This window comes from Corvus kubaryi, unplaced genomic scaffold, assembly GCF_017639235.1.
Source record: "Corvus kubaryi isolate FWS band 111438036 unplaced genomic scaffold, C.kubaryi_AGA036_p1.0 37392, whole genome shotgun sequence".
NCBI lineage: Eukaryota > Metazoa > Chordata > Aves > Passeriformes > Corvidae > Corvus > Corvus kubaryi.
The window spans coordinates 1,441,542-1,464,039 of record NW_024581131.1 but is presented as its reverse complement, the minus strand read 5'-3'; the positions used below and the strand labels follow the sequence as shown (position 1 = coordinate 1,464,039).

The following is a 22,498-nucleotide window of genomic DNA, read 5'->3' as shown; positions in this document are numbered from 1 at the left end:
GAAGGGGCGGACGCCGCCCCCGGCCCGCCGGGGGGCTGCGGTGGGGTGGGGTTCGCTGGGCCGGGCGCGCTGGGCTCCGGGGCCGCCGCGGCGCTGGGACCGGCAGCTCCGGTGTCGCGGGCGGGGTCCGGCCCCGCGCTCCGCCCGGGAAGCGGCAGGCGCGGTCGGCAGCCGCGGCCGGGGAGCGGTGACACTCGGCGTCCGGCTCCGAAATAGCTGCCCCGGGCTGAGCATCTTGTGCCGGCCCGGCAAGGGGCCAGGAAGCTCCCGCAGCTCCCCCCGAGCGGAGGGGTGTTTGCGGCGGGGCACGCTGTGCGAGCTGGGACCAGCCAGCGCCCACCGCCCCTCTGAGCGCCTGCTGTTGATCCTGCAACTTGTAGACAATTGAACTTTTTCGTCTATTCATTTTCAGTAAAAAGCACTCCAGAATAGGAGATACAAAGGGTGTGTGTCAGTCTTAGGAGGAAGAGCCCTTTTTACTGTTTCGCCACGAATTCAGCCGTACCTCCTTTACTTATTTTCATCCTCTGCCCTGTTGCTGTTAGCATTTCTACCTCTGTTTATGGTGGTAGGAGGAGACAACTACTTGCGTTCTGCTTGCTGGTCTTGCTGACGGCAGAGCAACAAATCTGGAGAGCATGGCTTCTTGTTTGTTTTCTTTTATTCCGCCGAGGAGAGGCTGTAATGCTCTACCTACCCTTAAGATGGGCTGCTTGACAGCAGACTTGTATTTTAATGACTGGGGCAATGATGTTCGCAACCAGTATTTTGTTAGAACGGGTGATCTGATAGGAAATAGACTATTTCTTTATTTCAGTGGCTTTTTTTACTAACACATACATCCATGTGTTCATTAGCTCAACTACTCTGTTGAGACTTTAAGTTCTGCTTAAAGTAGCTACATAGAAACTAAGTAGCTATATAGAAAACAGTACTTTGAATTTTTGGGTAAGTACTGAATGCTTGTAAGACCCAGTATTGTACAGAACATTAATAGAAGGGACACCTTGGGAGAATTAGTTCTTTGGAAATTAGTTTGAATGGCGTTTTTTGAGATGGGTTGTACAGGTGTCTTTTGTCAGATGTGTAGACGGCAGGTCAGTTTTTGGTAAAACACTGGCTGGTTGGTCTGTTTGAAGGTGATGTGGCTGGAGTAACTGTAGTCCTCTCCGTGTGTGGATTGAATTCCTCATTGCTTATGTATGGAGGTCATTAAACCCTGAGTTTTCTGCAGCTGGTTTAGGGTGCCATTCACTCAAACATGGCACTGCTGCTTTCGGTGGTGTTGCCTGTGTCTCGCTGTGGCAGTAATGTGTGCAGCTGGATTTGGCTTCAGTTCTGAGATGCTGCTGTCTTGGGAAATGCTGCTGAGTGGATTTCTGGATTCCGTGGCAGCATTAAGGGCTTTGGGATAACTTTAACTTCACAACAAAAATGCTGTAATTTCTACTAGAGACGTAAGGAGGAAAAAAAGTGAAGCTCACACTTGATGCTTTGGTATATCCATCTTTTTAAAGAGCAGTGAGGTTCTGCTGAGTACTGGATAGCTTCAATATTTGAGTACTTGTAGAAATTTATTCTTTAAACTAAAAGTTTGAGCTTATATGATATATAAATACAAGCTTTGGGTCAAGTGCTGTGACTGACACTTGTCTTCCAGCAAATATCTGCAAAAGAGGAACCTGTGTCTGTTTTGTCACATATAAGGATCTTTTCAAATTAACAGCAGAAAAATAAATAGTTCACTTTGAAAGAGTGTTGAGGGAACAGCACCGTGGTGTTAAGCTGACACGTTGAGGGTGAATTCTTCAAAACAACTTGTTGTCAGTTTGCATTAAGTTATCTCCATCTTCTTGCCCTCTCGGCAGCTTTAGCTTGAGATAAAATCTTGCCACTGCAAAGTGAAGTTTAGGAGAAAATTCAGCCTTTAAAAACCCCAGACAACCCAAAACAAAATGAAAGAAAAATAGCTAGGAAATAAAGACTTGGGCAGTACCTCAGGTACCTTAGAGTTTTGTGTTGTTTCTGTGCTTGCCATGTAGTTTTGGACAATAAAGAGATGAGACTGGGTGTACTATGTATATCCCACAGTGTCTTCCTGAGCTCTTAAAGCTGTGATGTTATCAAGTGTGTGCTTTGCCATGCAGGCACTTGGGTAGTTTCTGTACGGCGAGTGTATTGCCAAATACGTTGTTTGTCTTTTAAGGCTGCACAGAAACTGCTCCAAGTTGTTTTAAAATTGATTACAAGCAAGTCACATGCTTCATTTTTGGAATTTCTTGGGATTAAGTTGACAAACGTGTAGTGGCCTTCACTAAGACATGGATCAGTACTAGCTTTTGCTACATGACAGGTCTTGATGTCAGTGGAGGATTTAAATTCTTTTTTGCTTCTTTATTGCTTGTGTTTAAAATAAGGCTGTCACCAACTGAGTTTTAAGGCTTAAAAAGGAAAGCTTTTTTTTCTTACTGATACTAGCAAATATTTCTACACTTGGTTTTGCTTTCCTGTAATTCTCTATTTAATTTTCAGTAAATCAGTACTTGAGTACAGCTGTTCTTGCTTTTACTTCAGTGTGGATTGTTTTCCAGTAAATAAGATTTTTGTGGTGATAGGATATCATGAGGAACCATGTGCCATGATTGACGTTGTGTCTTTGAAAGACAACAAGGGATTCATATTTGAAGATGGGAACACTCTGCCTTGATTTCAGATAAAACAAGGGGAAACATGAGAAAGTGAGGTTGTAAGAACCACCAGTTAATCTTCTTTCTTTTGCCAGCTTTCTGGGATCTCTGCGCAGCTCGTGCTTCCCTGCCTTGTTTAGATGATGGTGGGGAAGCAGAGAGCATTCATTCCTACAGGAGCAGTAGTGACCGAGGTAAATGGCAGTGCAAAGTGCTCCCGTGCCTGCTGTCCTGTGTGTGAGAGTATCAGTTCCTGATGATTGTTGTGCCTCAGTCTGGCCTGAAACAACAGCGTGTTTGTAAGGAGGCCGAGTGAGCAAACTCATCTCCTACAATGGAAGCTCTTTGGTGTCCTGAGTTCAGCCTCGCTGTGCTAATTAGTGCAGTGCAGGAGTAAGTGAGGTGTAACTGGTCACTTGTGTATAACTGCCTGTGATCTTGGGCTCGCTTCTCAGGCATTCATCTGACACCTTGGAGTAACTTTAGAGTACAAATTAGCAGATCAAAGTTTTCAGTGGTTAGATGAGTAGCACGTTCCTCAAAATTCTTCCTCTAGGGAGGTAAACACAACTTGATATTGCTGTTGGTGGGCCAGGATTTCATCCTGGAAATATCAGATCATTTCCTTTAAATCAGGATATGATAGATGAACTTACTGCTGTTGAGCCTGTGCACTGGTAAGACAGGAAGCGAAGATGTTTTAATTGTGGAGGAGAGTTAGTGGGATGTTGCAGCTATAAACTCTAGGAAAGCAGCAGTGAATGGTAGTTCAGCATTACACCACAGCATTTTGTAAAACTCTAAGTGGTAGAACTAAACATTCCTTCTCTTATTGAAAACATACACAAATAATCCATCATGCTTGCATCCCAAGAGGCAGAAAACTTTTAAAATGCATTGCAGCCAGTTAACTGGCCTCTTAGCAGGCTGAGGTATTTGGGAGTATGAGCTGTGCAGAGCACACAGCTGTTGCCACAATAGCTTTTCTCCAGCTGTCATGCAGAGGTCTGTCACAAAATACCCCACATTCCCTTGTAACTCAGCCCTTTGTAATATTCAGGTTTCCTTGCTCAAAGGGAATACAGCCTAGCAACTACCTAATCACCCTCTGAATTTTTTTATCTGCAGTTGCCATTTATTTCATGCTGCCTTTTTTTTTTTCCAAAATTAAACAATGTACAGCTAGTTTTAGCAGTATGCAGCAAGAAAGCCACTAATATTTTCTTATTTGAAGTCTGTTGTGCAGAATACTGTCTATTTTTTATCAGAATTGATAAACTTACTTGTCCTGCTGTTTTTTCCTCTTTGTAAATCTACAGCTTGTCTTTTGTGATGTGACAGGTATAGTTTTGCATACTGAGTAGACTTTGGTGACTTAACATGAATGTATTAGTTAATAAATGTCACCAGATGCTTGAGATGGTATTGTCTGGGTGTAACTCAGTGTGGCTGAGTTGAGCTCAGTTTGTCAGTCAGCTTAATGTTACCTGTGCTAATGCATGAATGTGTTTGAAACTGCTGAAATGCTTAATGTGATACAAAATCTGTTTGGGAGTTTTTTGTTTGTGTACTGATTTCATGCTGTATTTACAAGCTCAAATCTTACTGCCAAGTTTGTAAAAGAAGATACTTTTCCTACTGCTTTTAAAGTGTCAGTAACAAGTTCTGATTGGAGCTGAGCTTGCTGTTCCACTAACTAGTGAGTAAAATGAGTTGGATGTAGATTTTTGACTCTTGAATTTTAATATCAGACACTTTGTCTGAAAGCAAGCATATGACTTGCAGATGGATGGGTGAGCAGTTGTTCAGACTTTTTTTCCCCTCTTTCCTTTCCTTTTCCAAGCTGCTACTTTCACAAGACTGTTAGTTCTCATTAACTAGCAATAAACCCAAAGGTGGGTTATCTCAAAGTGTCTTTTATCTCTGAAATAGCTGTTGGGCAACAAAACGGCTTGTTCTGAATTTTATGCTCTATATATGAATTTCAAGCTCTAAAATAGAGTAGTAAAGTAGATTGAAAAGCAACAACTGAATGTGCAGCTGGTGTTCAAGCCGGCGTGCTGGGTGTTTGACAGACCCTGATGTCTTGGTGTCCCACTTCCCTGTGCTGGACTCGGGATGTGCAAATCCCTCCACAGTTTCTGGGTATTCTGACTAACCCTCACTGACCGTCAAAAAATGCTTTTGGAGTAAGCACACAAGCAAATCAAAGGAATAAAATGCCACGAATTCCAGGCTGCAGATTCACGCGGGGCTACGCTGGGACCGCTATGCTCACACCGAGATAAAGCCTGGGGCCTCCTTACGGTAACTCAAGGTGACAAAATACAGTTTAGGAGCAACTGATCATCAACATCTGTTGAGGTTAAAGGTGGGAAATACAAATCCTAATCAAAACAAAGCACTTGTGATGCAGTCACCTGGAATAATAAGGGCTGCTTGTCCCCCCTCTTGTGAAACTTGAACCGCTCGGCTCTTTGCTTCCTGCAACACTGCTACCAGGCAGAAGGTTGGGCTCGCTCTGGTTACAGATCTACTGCCTGGGAATGTAGTAGGTGACTTCAGGCTTGCCTTGCAGGCAAGCAGGAAACCTCAGGCTGCATGTCAGTGTTCCAGTATAGCCAGCAATGGCATAATGAATCCTGTTATCCAGCAGTCACGCCTTGTACTAGTGCACACACAGGGTAGAGCTGAGCTGGGTTCAAAAGCTGGCATAAATTTGGAGCAGTGCTTAAGTTTTGAGATACTCACCATTCTGGTTTTAAGCAATTTACAGTTTTTTTCCAAAGTGAAATTCCTTTGGGATAACCTCACCCACGTGGCAGTCAGAAAGCACCTTTCTGTGTGTTAGCTCCTAGCAGCGGTTGCTTATATAGTGAGTAAATATTGACGTACCTTTTGGTTATCAGGTTGTCTTCCACTGCCACTTGCACAAGGAGTCCTGGCACAGTTTCCCAGATTACTGCCTGGCGTGCCCTTTGCACTCCCGGGGATGAATAGGCATCCGCTGGCCTCCTACCCCTGTGCCTCCTTCCTGTACTAGAGGGAGAGGCTCCTGCCTCTGGTTTTGGCTGGAGCTCTGAATTCCAGTGCTCAGTAGTGGTGGTGGAGGGTGGCTCTTATAAGTAGGGCCCTTATATTCCAAGAGTTTGGAATGCCCTAACTGGCTCATGTTTGTATACCTTGTGCAACCTGTTCGCACTTACCGAAAGCATTCCCGGCACAGAAGCTGTGACTGAGCTCCTTGAGGCACCCGAAGATAAATACCAGCTTCGAGAAGTGGAATGTAGCAGACTTCTGGCTGGCTGGTAGGAAGCTAGGTTTGCTGCAGACCTTCCCAAATTAGTAAGTCTGCAGGTCTAGACTGGTATGACACAAGCAGAGAACTTCTCCCTTTGTTCCAACAATTCAGGTGGCTTAACCGCACTGGTTTGGTAGTCTTGTCTTCAGTTATGGTCATAAGGCACTGTTGAAGGAAAATGGAACCAGATAAATGCACCACTTCTTGTTCTAGTTCAAGAAGTATGTAAAACAGCATTAAAACAGAAATCATGCCTGCAATTGGTACTTCTTTTTTTTTTTTAACCTTATTGCTCTGCATAGGACATGTCCAAAGATTTCTGGATGTAACTTTGAACAACCAAGAAAAACTCTTACTGTGAGGAGTAGAAGGGAACCAGATTGGAAAGTTTAATTGCAAACAATGCACTTAGGCAGTGTTGGCCTGCAAGTGGTTTGCCTTATGAAGTTGCTGGAGTTCTGTTTTGAAATTCTGACAGGTAGCAGTGGTAGCCTGCTACTACAAATTTCTAGTTAGATCCCAAGTGAATTATTTCTGTCTGGGCAGTGAGTGAGGCCCTTTCTGTTTGTCTTGAACTGTATCCTTCACGAAGACACGCTCTGAGACTGTGAACAACTTTTTTCTTGTCTCTTTTTTATCTTCTGTTCTTTGCTATTTTGTATGTTCCGTCTCACAACTTAAGTGTGGTTGCAGCTTGGGTTTGGGATAGCCCATAGGGCGCTTAATGGGAACAGGTAACACAAAAGAAAATATTTCTTTCCTCTCTTTATAACTTGATTACTCAAAGTAGATAGCAGACAAAGGATGTTTGCTTAATATATTTGCTTTGCCTTTTCTTACTTTTTTTCACCATGCATGTACTTAAGCTGGTCACATCCCAGCGTGTGAAGTTCCTGATACGCAGTGGCACTTCTGGATGGAACTTTGGAGAGGTTGAAATTACTTTTTTGTAGATTGCTTGCTTTTACTAGGTTGTTTTTAAGAGGGTTGGCTGGACTGCCATGCCAGGGCTGGGCTTGGTTAAGTTAAAGAAGGTCACATATTCACGTCTGAAGTGCTTGATCTTGAGATTAATCAAGCATTGTGTGCAAGAGCTGTTGTTGCAGTGAAGTCAGGGATTCTAATCTGCTGCTGGAATGGGAAAGGCTGGAGAACCTGGACTTCCGCAGAGCCTCAAACCTGACTGAGTGAGGGCTACTGAGGAGGCCTGTGTGCATTTCTCTGGTCACATGGGGAAATGACATAAGCTCTGCTAACAGAGGGAGATCCTGTTGGATGGTGGAGTTCCTGGTGAATCTTTGTAACACACGCACGTGCTCATGTGAAATCCCGCGAAGGACTAAAAAAGGAGAAGGTGCCTCTGGAAGAGGCTTGCGTGGAGCTCCCCAGAGCTGCAGTTGGCAAGTGAGGGCTGCATATGTGACCACGAGGGCTGTGCTGGTGCAGATGGGGAACTGGAGGGCCTTGAAAGCAAGGGCAAGTTGATTGTTTGCTTTTTAGAAGGGACTGACAGTGGGAAGGCACAAGGCTGGGGAAATGTTTTTGTTCTTCAAGCCTGAAGAAACAGGGCTTTGCTGTAATTGAAGGTTTAATTTGATAAGCTAGGACTACAAGTAAGGAGAAATGTTCAAAAGGTACCCATGCTGTCACAGCAGTTTGCTATTATAGCTATTTACTCCCTCCAGTTCACCAAAACTCCGCAAGCCATCAGAGTTAAAAATAACCAGGGAATGTTTTTACCCGGGATCAGTTACCCTGTCTGGTTCACTGTGCAGCTCTGCAAACAACTTCATCTGGCAGGCGAGCTCATTTAACCAGACCTGCACCAGCTTCTCAGCTGTGAGCAGAAAGCGAAGTGTAGTTTTTGGTGAATCCCGATAGGAATGAGTTCAGGCGATAGGAATGTATGCAGAAGGGCACTATTAAAGATAGCATAAAGTACTGACTGCTGGGACCAGCGTGCTTTAATAATTAACTAGAGTTAGCACTGACACATAAAAATGGTGCAGTTGAAGAAGAAAATTGGTGTAACACTCACAGGCAAAGTACTCGACAAAGATCTTTATTCAGGGGACCTATGAGGAACATTGTTCCTCAGCAGATTAGCTGTGGGTACACACGTTAATAACTATCAAATGTGTCACTTTCCTCAAGTCTTCTAAGCCAGAAAATAAACTTGAGCTTCCACACAACTTACCAGCAAATTATTTTTCCAGTCCTATTCAGAGTATTCTGTAACTGTAGTGATATAATATGCTGAGTCACCAGTTATATTTGCTAGGAAAAGAAATTTTAAAATCACTCTCGTTACCATTTTGAGTTCTTCTGGCAAAAATAACATGCCCAGCTCATATTGCAGAGCATCTTCAGTATTCCTCATTTAAGCAGACATAAATCTATAAACCTGCAAGCAAATCTGAGTGTTTTGCTTCATATGTGATAAGTAGACCATGAAATGGTAGGCTGCCAGTGATAAATCTGTGTGAAAAATCTGGCATCTTTGGGTAGGAAAGTGATCTACTAAATTTCTTCTGTTATTAGACTTGTTCTATGCAGGGAAAATAAGTGGGATTATAGTAATACGTGCTGCTTGAGTTAGGGAGTTTCTTAACTGTGTGTTCATAATATTTCTGTGTTTCTCTCCTTTTAAGAAGGTGCTTTATAATCACGTAAAAAGGTACCTGTCTATAATATACTTGTATATGTGCTGCCAGCTCTACTAAAAAAGCATACAGTGTTTTCCTCTACTAGCTTACACCAACAAGCCTTCATTAGCAAAAACCAATAAAGAAATGGTGATGTATTTAAATGGTTTCTGGCTTTGCATGACCCAGTATTACTGAGAATGCAATAATGAGTATATTTTAACTTCATCTTGCAATTTCAGTTGCTCCTCAGGATTTTTTTCCTAGCGGCTTGTCTTTGTAGTCCTCTAGGAACACAGCATCCTTGCCTTTGCATCCTATTCTCCTGCCTCCCTTCAGACCCCAAACTATGTTACCCGAATCTTGACCACATCCTGAGAGATTTCCAAGATGCACCCATACGTGCTGTATCACTTTGATTTCCTGTACTTTGATTTTCCTTTAACTGATGTTCCCCCTTCTTGTGAAGCAGGTTTGAATCCTGTTGGGAATTCTCAAGATACCATGGGTGGAGGCAATATCCTCCTGTGTTCAGCAGCACTCCTGGAGTGTTGCAGTGAGTTCTGAAGCCTTTGTCTGGTGGGTGTATGCCACGATAAATGTTTTCCAGACCCTTGAATTTGAAAGTGAACAAGTGAACCTGTGAGGCCAAGATCCTTCTTAGCGCCTCAGCAAAGTTAAACCAACTGTGCCTTGTCTTACCATCTGAGAGTATTTAAAGGAGACCATTTAAACTGTGGAGATAATCTTATTTCTGTCTCTGTAGGGCCTTTAAGAGGGATGTTTGTGGTGGGGTTTTTTTGGTTTGTGTTTTTTGTTTTGTTTTGTGGGCTTTTTTGTTGTTTTTTGTTTTTTGTTTTTTTTTTTTTTTAGTTTCTAGAAATAAATTGTTCTGTTTGTGGCATCCAGTGGACCAACCACTTTGAATGTCCTGCCTTGCTACTTTTATTGCTGGCTCTTAGCAGGTTGTCATCAACCCACAGTGCTGTTGTCTACTTAGCTTTGGGTTGGTGGCTTGTGCTTCCAGCTCTTTTCAGTTGGTTTAACTACTTCTCTAGCTGTTGGGACAATATTATTTCGGGTTGTACAAGTGACACTACGTACTGAAGGAGTGCTGAACCTTAAAGCTCTTGTCTGGTTTGATTGCTGCAATAACGGCATGTTTAAGCTGCATGCCATACCTGGAATATGGGAGGTTTAATCCTCTGGGGCACTCCAGAATCATCCAGAAATCATCAGAAGGGAGTCAGGCTGCTCACTGTAACTTCATGAGCATGATTTTAGGATTAAATTTTACATCCAAACCAGGCCTTCTGCTGTAATGTAATTTAAGATGCTTCTGCTTCTAGCAGTTAGGTGGTTTGTAACTTGCTCTGTCATACTGCGTCAGCCTCGGGGTGATGCTGTGGAAAGGATCACGAAGGTCCAGGTAGAATTGGTAAAATTCTCCGTAGCTCATGTGGACTAACAGAGTCATGGCATGACCCTTGTGCAGGCAGGGTGGGTGGTGGGGGAGGATGGGCCAGGCAGCCGCTTCTGCAGCAGGTTAACCACGGAAGATGATGTGTGTACAACTGGGTGCAGCCTTGTGCAATGGGGGGGAAGTTAACCCGTTCCGGGGTGCAGGCTGAGACCTGAGGGTGGCTGCTCCTCTTGCAGAGGGCACAAGGAGAGTTGTGAAATGCCCCCTGTGTGTAATCCTGACAAGCAAGTCCCCCCTCTCTGAAAAGAGGGTGTTCAGCTGAAGTCTCTCAGAGGTCAGACTGTGTCAAATCAACTGGATTGGAGCAAGAGGTTTGATTTCTTTCAGGCTCGGCTGGTAATGTAAAGGCAGCTCTTAAGTTTTCGAGCTGTTGTGGTCTTCTGGCTGGTCCAGGTGCAGTAGGTGCCTGCACATCTCTGAGACCACTGAGACTGCCTGGCAGTGGGTTTGCTCTTTGATCTGTCCTGAGAACATTACTTAGTGCAAGGAGACATTTTAAATTGAGTGCTTTACTTTCATCAAGGATGTTTAAAACGTGAAGCATTTCTGAATTCCTGTATCTGTGACCTAAATCTACTAACAATAGAAAATGTTTTGTCTCACGCAGAGTTTCTGCTTTGTTTCTGTCTTGCTGGAGCAGTACACCCAAATAGATTGCTGCAGACATCTCAACTTGTTTGAATTTAAAAAAGACACTTGAAAGCTCAGCTTTTGAAGTAGCTAAAGACATGTTTTCCTTTTGCTGTCTAGAAGTTTTTGCACACATTAGAATGGATACAGTGTCTGTTAAACTATTTTTAGTCATGTGTATCCTACGAAAGTTGATAGAATTTGCTAGCATTTGTAAATTTGAAATTGCCCAGTGTCTGTGTTGGTGGGACTGTATGGGAAAAGAGCCTCAGATCTGAAGTAGCCGACTTCCTTGTCCCATTATCTGCCTTCTGACGAGTAGGTTACATTCCACACATTTTTAATAGTGGCTTCCCCTCCTCCTTAGGTGCTTTGACTTGTTTTGTGGGAGGGCTTGAATATTTCAACTGACACACCAGAGGCCTTCTCCCAAAAAAGGAAACTGATAATAAAATTGTTCACTTAGAGCAGAATTTGAAAATAATCTGCTCTGTGCTGATCTGGGTGTCTGTTTATTGGAATTGTGGCCTGGGGTTTTAAAATCCAATTGAATTGGGGATTTCACTTGAGGTTTGAGTTTTTGATTTTTTCTTTTTTTGTTTAAGAGCTAAAGTTGTACCTTGAAATTCTATCTTCTGTGCATTTCTTCCATTTACAAATACTGTGAAGAAAATAAACAAAAGCCCTGCATCTCTTGAGCTAATCTCCTCTGTAAAAGACACTGGCTGCCTGCCTGCATGAGGGAAGGTGGTGATCTGGAAGAATTTGTTCAGGGTGATTTCAGAAGATGAATAATTTAAACTGCAGCCACTTGCTTCAGACTAGATAATTGAGGCTGGGTTTTCTAACAGCTGAACAACTTATGTTAAAAAATTCCCTGCAGCACATGTACTTTAGGTAGCTATTTTGTATGTGAGTTAATGCCATGCCAGTTGAGTAGCCTGAGAACTTTAAAAGCTTTTCCCCTGTGCTAGGAGTTATGAGGTGCTACTGTGACTGCCTAGCACTATTCACCTAGTTATTTATCTTCCTTGAATGGATTAAGATACCTCTAGTCTCTCCTCAGTCCAGCAAATACATGATGGATATACGGAAAGGGACTCGTGCTACTTTATTCTCCTGGACAAAACCCCCTGTTCTGTTATTGCTGAGTAAACATCTCCAAGTTGGAGCACTGACTTTTTGTCAGCCTCCAGCCTGTGCTTTGAAGTGTGTGCTGTTGCAGATGAATGGCTGCCTGCTCTCCCAGCAGTGGGCTGCCACTGCTATTCCCAGGAAGATATCCCCAGATTTGTTTTTATGTCTTCAGGATCTGACGGTCATTTCCTAAACCTGAAGCATGTAGGCTGTCAGTGCCAAAACTTATTTGAAGAGGACTTTGTTATAGCTCTGCTTTCCTGGTCAAAAAAAAAAAAAGTGTGTGTGTGTATATATATATATACGAAAAACAACAATGCATTAGTGAGCTTTGATTCTGTTCCACGTGTTTGTAACACATACGGTCCCTCTAGGCAGCCTTGAGTTTTGGTCATTATGAAAGGTTGAGTTTAACACATGCACAGGAAATGAGTCTTCTAAGACTTATGACTTAAATTAAAATACTTTCTAATGCTGGAAGAAAGCTCAAAAGAGAAACTACTTGCCTTTAATTGGTAGCATCCACCCTGTCTTTGTAAATAACATCAGCTTTGCAGCCTGTTAAAAGCTGGCAGAGCTGTGTGGTGCTAATGCTGTGATCAGAGGTATGTTCACATTCTGCTACATCCAAGTTAAGCAACAAGAAGGTAATGTCTTCTGAAGGGTTTCTGCTTGTCACACTGATGGACTGCCTGTCCAGAGACTTCACCTGTGATTACTGGAAATCTGAATAGCCTATTATTCTAAGTATGATGAAGTTGAAGAACCTGTTTCTAATCTATAAAAATGGAGAGAAACTAATGTGCTTTCCTGTGGTTTTTGGTGCAGAAGGCTGTCTGCCTGTGCATTCCACACTCTGTTTTCTCTTCACTGAATGCCTTAACCACAAGATCTCTACTTGGTTGAATATGGGAGCGGAAATAGCAGTCGGGTTGTTTTTTTTTTTTTTTTAAGAAAAAAAAAAAGCCAACAAAACCCCCCCTCTGATCAAACCCCGTGCATTCTAAAGCTGCCTTCTGAAAGTAAACAAATTGAAGGGCTTTGCATACTGCTCACACATTTTAAGATGGCATTTGCTCTACTGCTGCCTCTTTATACCTTTAAATGAAACATTTGCAGGAGTTCTTTGCTCAAGAAAGCAATCAAATTATGATGTTCTCTACTCATTTGAGATGGTACTTTGTTATGTGTGCCTGGCAGACCAGTACATTGCAGTTTGAACTTAGAGGCTGCTCTGTAGATGAATTTCCTAGTGAAAATGAGTGGCTTTAGGTGATGGAGTATGTTCTTGTGTTCCAGGCAGGATGTTTTAAGGTGTCTTCCCTACTAGATGTCTGGTAAAGCCACTTTTTCATATGCTGTTAACCTGTTAGTAGCAGGTTAGCAGAGGTTGGAGTTACGAGTTAGTACAGAAGGACTGTGGCATGTAGTGAGTCTGGCTAGTTTGCTATGAGTTCCTTATTTCTGTATATGGTCTGAACTGGGCTTGGGTAATTTACTTTTTAGCTACTCATTTCCTGTCAGTGTGAACTCGCTTGCAGAGAGAACAACTTGAATTTTGTTTGTTTCTAATGTTTTTGTTTGTGGATTTTATAATTGCTGCATTTCATGCTACAAAAGCTCTTGGGTTGTCTTCTTTCTTCTCGCTCTTTGCATGGGTAGCAAGTCCTTCTTGTGCTGTGCCTTCTGCACTCTAGAATCAGCCTCTGCAGGATTGTGGCCTCCAGAAATGAAGTGAGGAATGGAGGGATTGCTTTGGAGAGAAGCAAAAAGCAAGTAAGAGCAGCAAAGAGCTACATGTCAGGAGCTTTCCCTCCTGGAAAGCCTTATGGGATTTGTCAAGTTGAAAGACTGTAAACTAACATAGTGTGGCTGATTGTGGCATGTAAGTATCATTTGGCATGTTAAGATGATAAACAAAAAGGATCTTCCTTTCAAGTTGGTTCTAGACTGTAGAGAAATCTAATACTTTCTGTGATGTTTATGGAATTCATACTACTACCCTCTTTTCTGAGCTTTTTATATGCCTAAAGAATATTGGTCTAACATAATTTTCAAGGCAAAATATTTTAGTAATAAACAAATTAGGGTTACTTTTGTGGCAGTGGCTGTTCACAGGATCTGTCCTGGAGAAGGCAGCTTACTCCACTGAAGATTTGTTACAAGTTAGTAATCATAAAATCAGAGGGAGAGACAGCAGCTGCTAGTGGAACCAGCGTGTCTGAAGTGGAGAAATACAGCTAGCATGATCAAATAATTTTTCATCAGCCCTTGTCCCTCTTCCCTTTGATCATCCTTGTGTGTGGTTTAGACAATATGTGTACCAGTGCTTTTCATGACCTGTATTCATCTGATGTGCACCTCTGTTTTCCAGATAATGATGCTTTTCTCCTCAGCTGATGTCTGTATAAAAGAATAATGTACAGAGAAGTCGGCCTGTATGTTCTAATGCAAATGAAGTAAAAATCATGTGGTCTGGCTGCTCTGTGCAGGCTGGCTTGTAAGTTTAGAAAACAAGTTTATTTGAGAATTTATGTAAATTCTTTGTAAGAATGAGTGCACACAGGGCAGAAGGGAAATCACCTTGCTGGAAACCCCCGAAGCAGATCTTGACTATATGCTGTTACTGAACTAAGTATCTGAATTTGAACCCTTAGTTTTTAAGTTCACACCTTCAACTATCTAAAAATCCCAAAGCCTGCCAGTCTTCTTGAGGAGGGGACAATAAACTGGTCAGTGTGAGAACAGGGTAGGAGAAAAATAAATTCTTTGCGTTTTTAGTGGGTGTGCCTTCCTAATTTTCCCTTAAAACTTGAAAGCCTGCTAAACTACTGGATTGTTTTAGTCAGAACAGGAGTAGCAGGAGAGAGAGAGAAGAATTTATTCGAGTGAAATTTGTTTACAGAGTTGTTCTTGAAGGTTGGTGTGGACATAACCAGGGCGACTCCAAAGATTTAGCTGTGCTCCTCTTAGGAAATGGCAACAGAAAACTGGGTTCCCATCTGTTTAAATAAGCACAGAAAGTTACAGTTTCAGAAAAGGATGAGAAAAGCACTTGAAGTGGATTGAGTGGGGATGTATTGTGTGTAGTCTGATGTTGCTTCTGCCCTCTTCTAGTTGGGATGGGGCATTTCCCTAAAGCAAAGCATGTGACAGAGCAAGATCCCTCAGCCAAAGGTCTTTCTTTTCTGCTGGTGCCTGGTCTGCTAAGCCTTGGGATTCCAGCAAAGGCCATACTATAGAGATGCCATCTTGTCAGGGTTTGTGTACCTGCAGCACAGATGGGGCCCCTGAGGTTTTTAGTATGAGGGTCAGGTGAAGAGCAAGGGAAGAGTGCAGAAAGTTTCTAGATCCAATGGAGGTTTGCATGCTCTTGATGGTCTCATGTTCTGTAGATGCATTTAATAGCTTTCAGAGAGTTTGCTGCTGTACTGTAGGAAGAGCATTTTGATGTTGAAGCCCTGTTTGCTGTATTAATCTGCTTGCCCAATTACTTAAGGAAAGCTGTGTTTACAAGCTTTAGATGACAGAACCAAGAGTGGAGAACAACTGTCTGAGCATGTGTGGCTGGGTCTGGTATATGGAGCACTTGTGCTTCAAACAAGGAGTTACAATACCCATTGTTTCATGAGGAAGGGTCTCCACTGGAGAGCTCAGGTTCAGCCTGAGCATCCAGCTCTGGAAGGAAATTAGGCACTGTTTCCCTTCAGCAGTTCATGTGCTTCTGAATGAGAAGTGTTTGCTCTTAATTTGATTTTTAAACTCTTCTTCCCCTTGGAGGAACTTCACTCACAAATGGGTAGAGAACTATTCGGGAACCTGCTCTAATGTACTGCTAAATAGGATGTTGGGGAAGAAAATACTAATCCAAGATTTTCAGTGATCCTAAGGTCTATGTGACTCTAGAAAATGCTTGTAGCTCAAATTGTGAGTTCCTGAAAAAAGGATGGATTGCCTGTAGATGATTTGATGCAAATGTATCTGTATTGATACAAATTTGTATCTGTTTGATACAAATAATGTTTATCTGTTACTTAGAATCAGCTCCACTGTGGGAAGTGATGGTGCTCGGTGTAAAACTGCTCCAATCTTTCATTTGCCTTCTTTACTGCTACCATAAATGGCCATACTGTAGAAACATTTGTTGACTGTGTGTGGTGTTTGATTGTGTAGCACCCCAGCTGAATGTTTGCTTGCAGTTTCTTGATGTGGTTCATCACAGATGTGGCTTTTTGAAATGTGAAAGTAGGTGTTTGCACATAAAACTAGTTTGTGGCATGAAGTAGATGTTAACATTAGAACAGGTCTCCCAACATGCATCTTGAGTGTGCTGTATCTCTGGGTTTTAGTGGAATGAGGATGGTCCCTTACAGCAGGTGTTTGGTGTTTTTGCTGTAGTTATAAGAGCACGTGGTTTGGGGTTAATTATATTCTCACTGAGGTATAACAGTACTTGCTTTTAGGATATACGCACTCTAAAAGTGCAAAAGCCAGGATTAACATCCACCTGCGTAGGTCCTCCAACTCAAAACATCATGTAAAATATTCATCTAACAATCACAGAATCAATTAGGCTGGAAAAGACCTCTGAGATCATCAGGTCCAGCCTTCAACTGATCACCGCCCTGTTACCTAGACCATGGCACAAAGTGCCTCATCCAGTCTTTTCTTGAACATCCTTAACACTAATATCAATGCCATATATATTAATTAATGTTAGTTATCTCTCTTTTTTTCTACTCCATGCAGTGCCTATGATAATTCAAAGCAAAAGATAAACTCCCTCTGAGATTTCTATGTGTTTCCATGCCCTGTGAGTGGGGTGATGCTGACTAAGAGTGGTACTAAATCCCCAGGTGCAAGGGTGAAGGGGAAGAAGCAGTGTGGTTGGTTTTAGTACAACCAAATGTTTTGCTGGTAAATAAGGTTTTTTTGGATGGAAATTGTTACTTGCTTAAATATGTAGACTGACTACTGAGGGCAAAAGCATTTTTAATAAAATTTGAGGACAAAAATGTGTTTCCATTTGACAGTCTTTTGACTTCAAAATCTGAAGTTGCTGAGGCTGAAAATTCTGGCACTGCTTAAGAGCATTTTAATTGTGCTTACTGGGGCTTTAGGATCTCCTCCTTTTCCCTGTAGGTCAGCTAACAAGCTAATTTAGCAAGACAGTGCTTATAACCAGTTCTGTGCTATGAAATCCTACTCACATGTCAGGATCAGCAATGGTAAAACCACTCAGTAGCTTCTGGTTCCTGGAATTTGACCCTGTGCACATTTCCCCATATGTAAGTTGCAACATTATTGGTCACACTATGCTTTTGAAGCCTTGACTAATTAGGAGGATAATGCTACTCAGGAACTTGCCTCTCTCAAGCTCCCTAGTGAATATTCCTGTTGTGAATGATTTGGCTTCGTGTCTGCCACGCTGCTGGGCTGGGCCTGTGTGTGGTGCTTGCATGGTGGAACAAAAGGATGGCCATCCATGCATCTTCTGCCCAGAAAGCATCTCCCCCTTGCTTGTTCTGTGATTCTGATGTTGATGTGACTTCATGCACGCTGTAAAATAATTCAGGAAAAATAGGCACTGCCCTGTTTGATACTCTTCAGCTGAGTATAAGCCAGTGTGGATTCTGGGGAAGGTGCACAGACAATGTTAGGGTTGCACATAAACTTTGTGCCTCACTCTGCAAGTGTGCTGATTTAGAAGTGAGCTCACTGATTCTTGTGCTGTTGAGTGCAGGGTCTGGAGATTCTTCAAGACAGTATGTTTGGGTTGACTTGTGGGACACTGATGCAAAACATGGAGTGGAGCTGTAAATTATGTCTTCCCAACCATGAGTCTGGTGGTTTGGGTTTCCTTGTTGTTTTTATTTATATTTAGGATAAAACTCTCTCTATTACCTCCTCTGTTTCTTCTAAGAACTTCAACAGTCTGTCTGCAATGTAGAAGTTCCAGTAGACATGGCTTTGCTTCTGAAAAGTCAGAAATGAAGTGCTACATAGCCTGTTGTAAACAATCCTTGTGCGCTGTACTGTGCCTTAGCCACTTGATGAGAAAACCAGGCTGAGTTACGCTGTTGTCATGTGGGAAGGAGTAATAACCTTTGATCTTGAAATCTGCTGCTGGTGGTAGTGAGAGAGACTATGAAGACATTCTTCAAGGACATTAAGATTAAACTTCTATGCTAGCACTGATTAGGCTGGAAAGGGAAGCGTTGTACTCCCCTGGTATCTGTGATGGAAAATGCTCTGTATTGCTTTTTCCAAAGTGGCTTGTCCAGCTGAAACTTTGTTTCAGTTACACCAGTCCACACTGCAGGCTCCTTGCACGCCATGCATTGGATTTCTAAGCTTTTGTTCTTCCAGAAACCTGAAATTTTTAGGATAGTGCTATTAATTTGAACAATTACTTCTGAAGCAGCAGTGTCCACATCTGTGAGACTAGCCTCCATTTAATATACTTGTGCTTTCTGACAGGCATCATGCCTCATCGTGATCTCGGGTCAGCCAGCATCCCTGAAATATCTGTGTTGGGTATCTCTCTGCTCGGATGGGGTAGGATTTCTTCATCCTGCTCCAAAGGTGGAATGACTTACCACATTGCTTTTCTGAGTTCAGTTTACAATGATTAAGTCTGGATTCTTTTTCTTCCCATCGGTCAGAATCGGATCTGTTGAACACTGTGCCCAAGTAGTCAGACAAAACAAAGCCTTGTGTGCCAGGAAGGTCTGAACACACTGTCCCTAGTGTGAAAAGGCTTACACAGCCTGCCCTGCCTTGGAAGAGATCCCCTTCCTTCCTTGTCACTCTCACAATTAGGTGAGTTAACCTGACACCTTAGGTTAGAGGCATGATAAAAAGTATTCTTAAGCTTTTTGTTGTTTGGCTCTAAATCCCAAACTGAGGTTATGAGTGCTTCTCCTTGATGTGTCTGGGTTAAAAATCTGATGCTGAAATTCAAATCTCTTGAAAAACTTCACTTGGCACAGGGGACATGAAGGTTTTGGAGCTTGCTGCCTTCCTGATCCCTATGGGAGCCCAGGTGCTGGCCCAGCTCAGAGCAGCCAAGTCTGCAAGTACAGATCACATGGAAAAAAACCACCTATTGACCAGTGCAAATTCTCCTTCTTTCTGGGGTTTTGCTGCTTAGTCACAAACTTCTGAGAAATGGTTTTGGGTGGTGGAAAGCACATTTCCATCTTAGACTACAGTGTGATTGATGACTGATATGGATGTGCAAAAAAAACCTGGGTACTCCCGACTGCTGAGCTGCTGGGCCTGCAGCATGGGACCAGTGGGCCTGGGGTTGATCAGCCTGGCTTGGTGTGGCTTTCATGCCCTGTCACTGTGGTGTGTGGAAAACTTTAGAAACTGATGTGTTAGAAATGTGTGTTTAGTATGTTATTGCTGTTGGAGTTTTTAGCATGAATTTCTTGTTCATAGCTTGCCCCCTGCAAGCTGTTCAGACACCCTTTTCTGAAGGAAAGTTACCCAGTGTGTTTTCATTTGAATTGATTTTGCAGCATATTTTACTATTATAATATATGCACCATGCAGCTTCTGATGCTGGCACTCCTGAATGATTAACACACTCTGAAGGAGTACATTATTTCATGGGTAGGCAACCAGTTATTTCATTATCATTTAAAATTGTCATGTTCCAGGATAACTGCTATGTGTTTTACTGAGTTGGGTGAGGATCTGGGGGGAAGGCTAGTGATTATTAGCCTTGCTAATGAAAATAGATGGCTAAATAACACTTACACAGCTGTAATTTCAGCATTCCTGACACTTCTGGTTATGACACTTTCCAAACTTAAAGATAATAGTAATTGTCTGTAGTCTGCAAAATTAGTCTAGACAGTCTAATCTAAGGCCAAAAGGTTGGAGTTGAATAAATATGTAATTTGGGCAAATAAAGCTATTAGAGCTGTGCTTATCATCTTGATGCAATAGTTCTTATTAGGTATAAGTGCTATTTTATAGCTTTTTCCTAAATAATTAGCTTCTAATGATCAGTCATCAAATCTTTGAAAAATAAAGCACTCTAGACTTTGCTAATGAAATGGAATGTTTTTATGTTGGATATTGTCCAAGCTGGTGTTCAAAAATTCCGTGGAATTTACTGGTAATAGAAAAAAACCCCACAGGACAGGAATTAGTGTATTGCTATCAATGTCTACAATGATCTGGCAGTGTAAATAAAATGAGTTACTGGGTCTGAAAGAGTCATCTCAATGTTTCTGTTTTGCAGCAGAACAAGTGGTATGATCAAAACTTCTGGAAGCTTTCATTCTTTGGGTTCAGTCCCTGTTTGGCACTTATATATGTAAGCAAATCGTGTATTAATAAAGTAATTGTATATACTAGAGCTGGGTGAAAAGGCATCTCTTGGTGATATCATATGAACTTTATTAAGGTGCCTGAACATATAAATGTGGTTTGCATGGCTAGTATTTATTTAGATGAGGGATTTTTTTTTAATTTTTAGGTGGCAGTTTGAACTTTCTGGTCTCTTGATCATCCTGAAGGCAGCAGGGAGTTATAGTGGAATGTCAGGACTAGGGATAATAAAACCTCCCTCTTTCACTAGCAGGAAGTTGCTGTAGTTTAATTGTATAGTGAAATACTAGCCTAGAAATATTTAATCCTAGCTTGACTCATTCTAGAAAACTGTAGGCTCTGGCTTTAGTGGGCTAGTCAACTTGATTGTTTTGCCTTGTTAAACAAATGTTTTAAGAGGAAGAATGTGGAGAATTTACCTTCCTCAGGCTTTCTGCTTGACTCTTGCTGATGAACCCATCAGAATAAGGAAGGTATTAAGTTCAGAAAGTTTTTATCTTCTCTTGCTGTGGAGTCCTGGGGATCAAACGTTTTCAGGTACTTAAAATGTGAAATAGAGTTGCTGGAGTGCAGCTTTGTTTTGCTGGGTTGTTGGGCTAGAAAAATGTCTTACTTTAATTAATTTAATTAATGTAATTGTCTGGCTCCAAATGTCCATAACCTAAGCTAGACAATCAGAAAAGTCCGAGTTCATCAAGAGTTATGAAGTGGCTTCTTTGTTAATAGACTGGAAATGCCCTAAACATGGCTTTCCTTGGAGCCACTAAGCTGAAGTCTGTTGCTGACTGTTATACTTAGGTCTAAGTTACTGAAGAGAGATTTTAATTGACTCTAAGTCTTTTCCTCTTACTTATACTTAGTTTATAAACCAAAATCTCTTAATTACATTGTATATCATGAGGTGTTCTAATGATTTCATGTGTAGGAAAAAAGGTATTCTGTAACTTCTGCCTCACCAGGGGATTTTTGGAGCAACCTTACTTTTTCTCGTACAGCTGTGGTCCCCATTATCTGGTTATACACAGTCTTAAAATCAAATATGCACTTAAAAAAACCCCAAACCAGTGCCTTCTTGAGAAAAAACTTGAGTTCATCGTGAAGAGCTTGTGTGAGCTGCTAGTTTGAAAACTATTTAAACATGATAAAGCTTTATGGATGAAAAGGTAGTGTGTTGTGAATGTTTAAAACATTCCTTGAATTACGAGTCGTTAAGACGAGGAAGATGAAGTACCTGGTGTGTTCATAGTTCCTGCACTTATTTACTGTGAAGCAAAAATGAAATGAAATGAAATCAAGGCTGAACTATGCTTGCAGTATGGAGTATGTTTTACAGTCAGACATGTTTCAACTTGAGAAATTGCAGAGCTGCCTTCAAAGAATTTTGTAGGTGCTTACTGGCATTAAAGGGCATTAACTGAAGGCATTACAAAGAGGTCTTCTCCGACAGTGAAAGTTTACCTTCTCTGATCTTGAGCAATGAAAGCTGCACCACCAGGAAGTACTCAAGAGGCCAAAGTTTAGTGCACATATTGCCTAAAACAGGTCTGTGTGAGTGTGCTTGGTGTTTGGTGTGGTTTGATTTTGAGATATTTGAGAGTTATAAATTGGAGGGAAATGTTCACAGGCTGGTGAGCTGCTAATACCAAGTTGCTGTCCCATGGGGAGAGCTGTAAGGTGGGAACTGAAAGGAGACCTAAGCATGCTGCAGATTGAGTTTGAGTTTGAAAGGTGAAAGCTGTCTTTAAAAAGTATCAATCCACTCTTTTTTTAAGCAAGTAAATATTTTAAAAGGTGTTCACATGCATTACAAAATATAAATGAAAAGAAAACCAACTCTCATCAGTATTCACATTAAGTTCATGTAGCCAGCATCCACTCTGTCCATTATTTGAACCACAGAATTCTTTAGATTGGAAAAGACATTTAAGGTCATCAGGCTGAGGCTGTACTGGTATCTGATGGTGTTTAAGCTTGGCAAGATGTTAGCAAAAGGGCACGTAACTTTTCAGAAAAGTAGTTTTAATGATTTTTCTTGAAACATCTATGATTTGAACATGCACTGAAAGGATGCCTTAGTCAAAGTGTCAAAGACACTTTCTTTCCCCCAGGCAAATCTACTGTCTCTGGGTTTATTTTTTTTCCCCACTGGATCTTGTAATTATCTGTTTAGCAGTTACACTCTCCAGTTTTTTTACCTGTAAACCCAAGCTATTTTGCCAACCATGCCTTAGGTGCCCGGTTTGAGGGAGAAAAAAAGGGTGGAGTTGAA

At 41.8% G+C, this 22,498-nt stretch overlaps 1 protein-coding gene across 1 annotated transcript in view; it reads left to right on the top strand.

Moving 5' to 3' along the window:
* Positions 1-22,498, top strand: part of RRAS2 (RAS related 2) — a 43,055-nt gene that overhangs the window by 815 nt on the left and 19,742 nt on the right. The window lies entirely within an intron of this gene.